The sequence below is a fragment of the Wolffia australiana genome, chromosome 3 (assembly GCF_029677425.1).
Source record: "Wolffia australiana isolate 7733 chromosome 3, ASM2967742v1".
Lineage (NCBI taxonomy): Eukaryota > Viridiplantae > Streptophyta > Magnoliopsida > Alismatales > Araceae > Wolffia > Wolffia australiana.
Window position 1 is genome coordinate 1,335,988 of NC_135837.1, and position 7,566 is coordinate 1,343,553.

Sequence of the window (7,566 nt, forward strand, 5' to 3'; positions counted from 1 at the left end):
GGTTGTTATCATATACCCCCCCTACTTAGACATTGCTAGTCCCTTAGCAACATCTAGGTATTTTGCCAACTTCTCATTTTTTCATATTGTGGGTCAAAGAAACACGTGTTGGAAGTGGCAAACATATCAATCACAAGCTGAGATAAAATACTAAATGAAAATTTGAGCGTTGACCTTTTCAAGAATGTGGGGTTCCTACGCAGATGAAAATGGAGTGTACATGTCGCTAGGTATGACGCTATACTCCTAAGGCAGTCTCGCTGCACTCATTTGGTACAGGCCTCGCATCTCTCGCAAGCAAGATCACTCTCTCCCCAGTTGGTGGCCACCTAGTTGTTGTCTCTCCATTAGTGTTTCTCCTACCAAAGAATAGAAGAAGCCAATTTCCTCCTCATGTTGAGCACAGAATATGGAAGATAACAAGAATAATATATAGCGGAATTATCGAGATTGTGATAGATAAGATGGAAGTCTTGTGAGGGGAATAGGGTAGGCGTTACCTATGGGATAAATTTGTTGTCAAAGAGATGTGGTGCTACCTAAGATAACCTACTCCCAAGATTTTAGAAGTGGGGGAGATAGAAAAGATGGGACCAATATGATGATACATACATGTAGAACAATATGAGCATGAATGGAATATTAACACAAGATATTTGCACAAGTCAAAGCCCCTTTTTTTTCTTTTTTTTCTTTTCAATTCACCTATATATGTTTTTCTTCTTCTTCTTTCTTTTTTCTTTTATTATTATTATTTTTAACGAAGAGGGGCATGGCAAAAATAAAAACACCTTCCATCTTCTAAACGGTTTCTAAACATCTTATCACAACTAGCATGAGTGACATAACAATCATATTGGTCAAAAGAGAATGGACAGAATAATAAGATTGAAATAATGCAGAGCGAGTCATGGACAGAAAAAGAGGCAAAGAGGCGATATCGGAGTGATAGCGTGGAAAGGAAGATAGACATACTTGGGAGATAGGCATATCTTCGGTAGTGGAATCAAGGCAATGATCGATAAAATGTGAAATGTGCGGGAAAATGAGGTGGTGGAATCAAGTTGATGATGAGTAGGATGTGAGGTGTGTGGAACAATGAGGCAGGTGAAGATGATGTATTCTGTGCATAGCACTTGGAGAATGACTCACTCCTATTATGAAAAAAGAGTAGGCTAATGGTGAGACAAAATTCATAAGTGGGATTGGTTACTTCAAGCTAATGGAATGGGGGGCCTCAATTCACTCATCACTCTACCTTTGGAGCATAGAATCTCTACCCTTAAACTTTCCAATCATCTGATCACCCACTAGACACCCCCTCCAAATTGAATTTGACCACACATTGATCAAAATCACCAATATTCCATCTCTACATGCTCTTGATCCGCACTTGGAGCTTACTTCTCTACACATGTTTCCAAACCCATGGATGAAAAGTTTGATTCATGTATAGGCATGTTAATCATGGTTGGTGGCAAATTCAATTCATGTAATATTCCTCAAAATTAAATGCATGCATTACAGTTTAACCTATGAAATGAACTAACTTCCCCCCCCCCCCCCTCCCATACTAGAACATGCATGGTCCACAATGCATAACTGAGAAAATAACCAAAAGGAGAATTGAGGGTAAGAATTGCAAACAATGGGGATGGACGTTGTGGTTCTCATTGAGGGGATAAGTGAAAGATCCTGGAGATGTTAAGGCTGCATAGTATATCATAAAAACTCCCATCCTGGTCAATGTTACAATAGAAAACACAGAGAAAATAAGACAACAAAATAGTATTAAAATTCATAAGGAAAATGACAAGGATAAACAAGTTAATTGAGAACTCCAATCAAATGAGGATGTCGCCGCTGCCAAAGGAATATCTTCGCTGGGAGGATGAGGCTCATGTTCGATGAAAGGCTTCAAGCGTTGCCCATTGACCTTGAATTCTGCCTCACATTTTGGGTTTCGAATGAGGACGGATCCGTTGTCAAAAAGTTGGCATACAATAAAAGGTTCATCCCATCTTGATTTAAGTTTCCCTGGAAAAAGTTAAGTCGAGAATTATATAGCCAGACTTTTTTTTCAAGGATGTGAATGTGTTGATAATGGAATGCCTTCATTTTGGCTTTGTAGATGCGGGAGTTCTCATATGCTTGATTCTGCAACTCCTCCTATTCATGTGGCTGCAAGAGACAATGTTCACCTGCATCATCTAGAGAGAGATTAAGTTTTTAATAGCCATAAAGCTCGATGTTCAATTTCCAAGGGAAAATGACAAGCTTTTCAAAAACCTAACCTTTATGGAGACATTCCTAGTGGTGTTTTATATGCTGTCCGATATGCCTATAACGCATCAGACAGCTTGTTCGACCAATCCTTCCCATTAGGGCTGATAATTTTTTTCATCATTTTTTTAATCTCTCTATTTGACACTTCCACTTGGCCGTTGGCTTGAGGGTGATAGGTAGTGGTAAGCCGATGGTGGATGCCATACCGTTCTAACAAATCGCTGAAGAATTTATTGTTGAAATGAGTTCCATCATCACTAATAATAGCTCGCGGGCACCCAAACCTGGAAAATATATGATCTTTGACAAATTTTATAATTACTTTATGATCATTTGTTAGTGTTGGCATTGCTTCTACCCACCTAAAGACATAATCCACACCTACCAAAATATACTCATATCCAAAAGAGGGAAGAAAAGGTCCCCTAAAATAAATCCCCTAAGGATCAAACAATTCAACTTCGAGAATAGGTTGGAGAGGCATTTTATCGTTGTGACCCACATTCACTACTTCTTGGCAACGAATGCATCTCTTACAACATTCATATGCATCCCGATGAAGATGTGGCCAATAAAATCCACATTGCAACACCTTATGCGCTGTGATCTTGGAGGAGTAATGTCCCCCACACAAAGATGAGTGACAAGACTCCAAAACTCCCCATTGTTCCTCTTCCAGTATGCACCGTCTAAAAATTTGATTAACTCCCAATCTGAATAATTCATGCTCATCCTAATAATAGTACTTGATGTCCTTCAAATTTTTTGTCTGATCATCATAATTCCAACCATTCGGTAATTGACCAATAACTAAGTAGTTTACTATGTGGGCATACCATGGTAATTTCCTAATGGAAATTCCTAGAATTTGCTCATCGGGGAAGGAATCTACTATGGGAATATGAGAAGGCATCGATAATCAGGAGAGGTGATCTTCTGCCCCATTATCCACTCATCGCCTATCTCAAATTTCAATGTCAAACTCTTGCATCAATAAAATACACCGCATTAGCCTAGGTTTGCTTTCTTTCTTGCTCAACAGATGTTTAAGAGCAGCATGATCCCCAAAAATTATAATCTTACTCCCTATAGGGTAAGATCTAAATTTATCTAAAGCAAAAATAATTGCAAGTAATTCATTTTCTGTGGTAGAAAAATTTACCTGAGCAGCGTCTAGAGTCTTACTTGCGTAATATAAAGCCATAGGTTTCTTGTCTTTGCGTTGTCCCAAAACTGCTCCCACTGCATAATATGAAGCATCACAAAAATTTTTAAAGGGAACAATCCAATTTAGAGCTTGTAAGATAGGAGCCTTCACTAATGCCTCTTTAATCAAATTAAAAGCCAACTTGCATTCATCATTCAAAATGAGTTCTTTGTCTTTAGAAAGAAGTAAAGTTAGGGGTTTCGCCACTTTGGAAAAATCTTTGATAAAACGACGATAAAATCCAGCATGGCCCAAAAAGCCTCTAAGCTGCTTTAGGGTCATGGGCAGTGGAAGCTCCTTGATGATCTCAATCTTTGCCTTGTCCACCGCCACCCACTCCTTGCTGATATGGTGGCTTAGAACGACCCCCCAACTGAGCACCAAAAAATGGGATTTCTCCCAACTGAGCACTAACTTGTTTTCCTCGCAAATCTGTAATACCTTATCCAATTTAGACAAGCAACATTCAAATGATTCTCTAAACACAGAAAAGTCATCCATGAAAACCTCTAGGCATGTACCAATAAGATAAAAAAACATAGCACTCATGCACCCTTGAAAAGTGGCTGGTGCATTACACAGTAGAAATGGCATTTTTCTAAAAGCAAATGTTCCTAGAAGACATGTGAATGTAGCCTTATCTTGATCATTTTCATAATTACAATTTGATTCTACCCTGAATAACCATCTAAGAAACAATAAAAACTCTAGCACGCTAACTTTTCAAGGATTTGATCAGTAAAAGGCAAGGGATAGTGGTCTTTTTTGGTTGCTAAATTTAACTTCCTATAATCTATGCACACCCTCCAACTTGAAGCTACCCTAGTTTGGATCTCTTCTCAGCCTTTGTTTTTTTTGGACAGTAATTCCTATCTTTTTGGGTACTACATGAATCATACTAACCCACTTACTATCTGAAATAGGGTAAATAAAACCAGCTTTGAGCCACTTGGTGATTTCTTTGGAAACAACATCATACAAATAAGGATTTAGGCGTCGCTAATGTTTGACCGATGGCTTTGACCCCTTCTCGATAAAAAATATATGTTACCTCAGGGCTAATTACCTCTATGTCTTCTATGGCCCATCCAATGGAACTTTTGTGTTTTAATAACACCTCTAAAAGTTAGCCTCTTGCTCCATTGTAAGTGTAGATGAGATAATAACTGGATACGTTTTTCCTAGACCTAAGAAGGCATATTTTATATTAGAAGGAAGGGTTTTTAACTTTGATTCCTCTGTAGGCATAAATATGTGATCATAAATGCTATTGCTCTTTATTTCATTTCCGTCAGCCTCCTCCTCCTCAAAATCACTTCCATTCACCGCCAACACATTATAAGTCATATTTTCTATAGAATTGCCTTCCTCCTCTTCATCATCTAAGGAGCAAGTATAAACATCTTCTTGACTACAATCAGGACATTTCATCGATTGAGAAATTTTTAGTTCAATCTCCTCATTTCCCATTCTCAATTTAATCTTCCCTTCATTCCAATCGGTGTTCACTCTTGCTGTAGCTAAAAATGGGCGTCCTAAAATAATAGGTGCATGACTAATCTTCCCCGAAATTTTCACATCTACTACTATAAAGTCCACAAGAAATGAACATTTCTCAACTTTCATAACTACATCTACTAACTGACCACATGGTCTTCTAATTGATCCATCCGCTAATTGCAATCCTAAATTCACTAGTTGCAATTCTAAATTCACTGGTTGCAATTCTCCAAATTTAAAAGTTTCAAATAAGGCCTTAGGCATAATATTCACGCTTGCTCCCGAATCAAGCAAGGCGTTGCTAAATATTTCACCCCTAATTTTGCATTTGATTACTGGTGCTCCTGGATCTTTGCGCTTTTGAGGCAATTCATTCAAAAAATTGAGCTAATATTCTCGAAAAGTTGAATCCTCTTTTGCTTCCTAGGTGTGTAGATGTTTTTCATAAATTTGGAATAATCAAGGATGTATTGTATTGCATCTAGAACAGGAATTTCAACAGTGGCATCTTTTAAATACTCAAGAAGTGGACTCTCTTTCGATTTTTCTTTATTGGAGTGTAGAGCAATAGGGAAAGGAATAGGTGGACAATAGGCTTGGGGATCGAGTTCCTTTCCATTTCTTGCCTCTCCTACAATCTCCTTGCCATTTTCTTGTTCATCTAGATTTTACTCAGCCACTTTTTGTTTTTCTACAGCTGCAAATGGATCGTGTTGTTTTTCTAAGTCTAGACATTGCATTTATCTCTCTTTCTTCATCATTCTCTAACGTGGCATGCACATCATGGTATGTTCACTATTTATCCTACACATAATATCAACATAAAAGAAAATTATTAGGATTAATGCAAGCTTGGGTAGGGATCTTACCTGGCTTTGGGCCCATCTTTGTGGAGTCTTCACAAGTACCTTGTGGTGCTCCATCGTGCATAAATGGTTGGCCAATTTGAAGTCCCATCTCCGCCTTTAGCTTATCCATCTCTCGTCGATGCCTCTCCTCCATTTCTTCTATAATATTGAGCGTCCTATTCTTGTCCTCTTGAAGCTTTTTTAATCACCTTGGTGAGAGTTACATTGGTGGGATCTGAAAAATTCCGGTAAGTTTGATAATGTTGTTGTTGAGGTGGGCGATTGCTATGGTTCCATCCCTGTCCTCCTGAGTTTCCTCGAGGGATCCAGTGAGCATTGTTCGTCTCTTGCCTACCTATGTCATTCACCTCTGAGATCATTGGGCAAACTTCTTCGGCGTGGCCATCACTTGAGCATATCTCATGTCGAGTTATGTGGTTACTCGAAGAATGGTCGTGTGATCCTCCACTACTCTGCCCTTGCCATAAGGAGATCATTTTTTCATTCATCTTCTCCATGACTTTTCCCATCGTGACACCAATTTGTTTTTCTATTCGGTCCATGGTAATCTGAGGTTCAACTCCTCTAACATCCAATAATCCACCTTTTCGAGGAGTAACCCTCACATGATCGGAAACATCTTGGTGGTAGGCTAAATTTTCAGACATTTTCTGTAGAAGGGCTATAGCTTCATCTTCAACATGTCTGCTATTGCATCTCCACTCGAAACATCCACTCTTCCTTTTTTGACTCCATTCAATCCTTCGTAAAATATTTGAACTAAGTCCCATTTGAGAATGCCATGGTGGGGGCATTTTCTTATGAGCCCCATCAGTCTTTCCCAAGCTTCACTAAAAGTGTCATTACCCTGCTAAAAATTCCTAATTTCTCTTCTAAAAGAGTTCGTCCTTGCTACTATATAGTATCTCTTTAAAAATATTTTTTTCATCTCATTCCATGATTCAAAGTTTGTCCCCAATGTTCTAAACCAATCTTTGGCTCTATCCTTTAGGGCATGATGGAATAGTTTCATTCTCTCTGCTTCCTTAGAAATCTTGGGGTAGGTACAACTATCACAGGCTTCATAAAATTTTTCTAAAAAATCATATGTTTCATCACTTGCCTTACCTAAAAAGGATGGTAGTAACTGAAATTGGTGTGGGTCTATCCTAAACATCACATCATCTCTAATAGGGGCAAATATCCTAGTTAAAATGGGAGTTTCAGCTGGTGTTGAATATTCTCTAATTATCTTCCTTTCTTCATTAAGTACTTCAGGATTTCCTACTCCATTCTCTACAGGGTCCATTGGTGGAATTCTAGTGGATGTCTCTTCTACGAATGTAGGTGCAATGAGAGGTGGTTCGGGTGAGGGAGAGTTTGCTAGCGGTGAAGATTTGTCACTGTTCTCTGATTCGAACCCAGACCTAAGCTTCATACAGAATCACTAGTTAAAACATAGGCACCCATTAGTCATTAGCCACAAAATCACCTTTGCAATTTAGAATGATAACGAAGATACTTATCAGCAATACAATTAGCACTTCCTAAGTATTTCAATCTAAAATTGGAGGGAAATAAAAACAATGTAGAGGGAATTAAATAGGCGAGAGTAAGAACAATCTGGCCTTATGTCTCTGATACCATGTCAATAAAGAAGAGAAGTAAGAATAGCTTAAGTTTCCTACGAACTTCAATCGATGCATAAAAAAAAAAAGATAAATG

General features: G+C 38.4%; 1 non-coding gene across 1 annotated transcript; it reads left to right on the forward strand.

The window, feature by feature from the left end:
- Positions 1-6,638: 6,638 nt before the first annotated feature.
- LOC144701572 (small nucleolar RNA R71) lies at positions 6,639-6,744 on the forward strand. Its single transcript, XR_013581058.1, has one exon. It is a non-coding gene; the product is annotated as a small nucleolar RNA R71 (small nucleolar RNA).
- Positions 6,745-7,566: the final 822 nt, after the last annotated feature.